Raw genomic sequence first — 431 nt, forward strand, 5'->3', positions numbered from 1 at the left:
AATAATTTAAATGAAGAGTTATTATATAAATCATATATATATATATATATATATATATTGAACGAGTAATAAGTATATTACTGTAGAAATATATTTTTAAAAAATCATGAAATCTCAAACATCTCATTTAATGGTAATATTCTTATCAGTTTACGAACGTATATAAAGTTCGACAGTGAAGAGAACTGAGTCACTGAGATTTTATTAAAGTGTATGTGTTTAAGTTCGACACTTTGAGATGATCATAATATTTTGAAAAAATTATATTCAAAAGTTCTTTAACCGTTAAACAAATTTCTTTCAAAATCATTCAATATTTTAATTGAGTTAATATATTTAGAAAATTTATCGTGAAAATCAATTACTGCAAGTAAGTAGAATGATTGATCTATACATTTTTTTTTTTTTAGATATTTACTTTTTTATTTAAA

Source organism: Apis dorsata, unplaced genomic scaffold (assembly GCF_000469605.1).
Source record: "Apis dorsata unplaced genomic scaffold, Apis dorsata 1.3 scaffold_74, whole genome shotgun sequence".
Taxonomy (NCBI): Eukaryota; Metazoa; Arthropoda; class Insecta; order Hymenoptera; family Apidae; genus Apis; species Apis dorsata.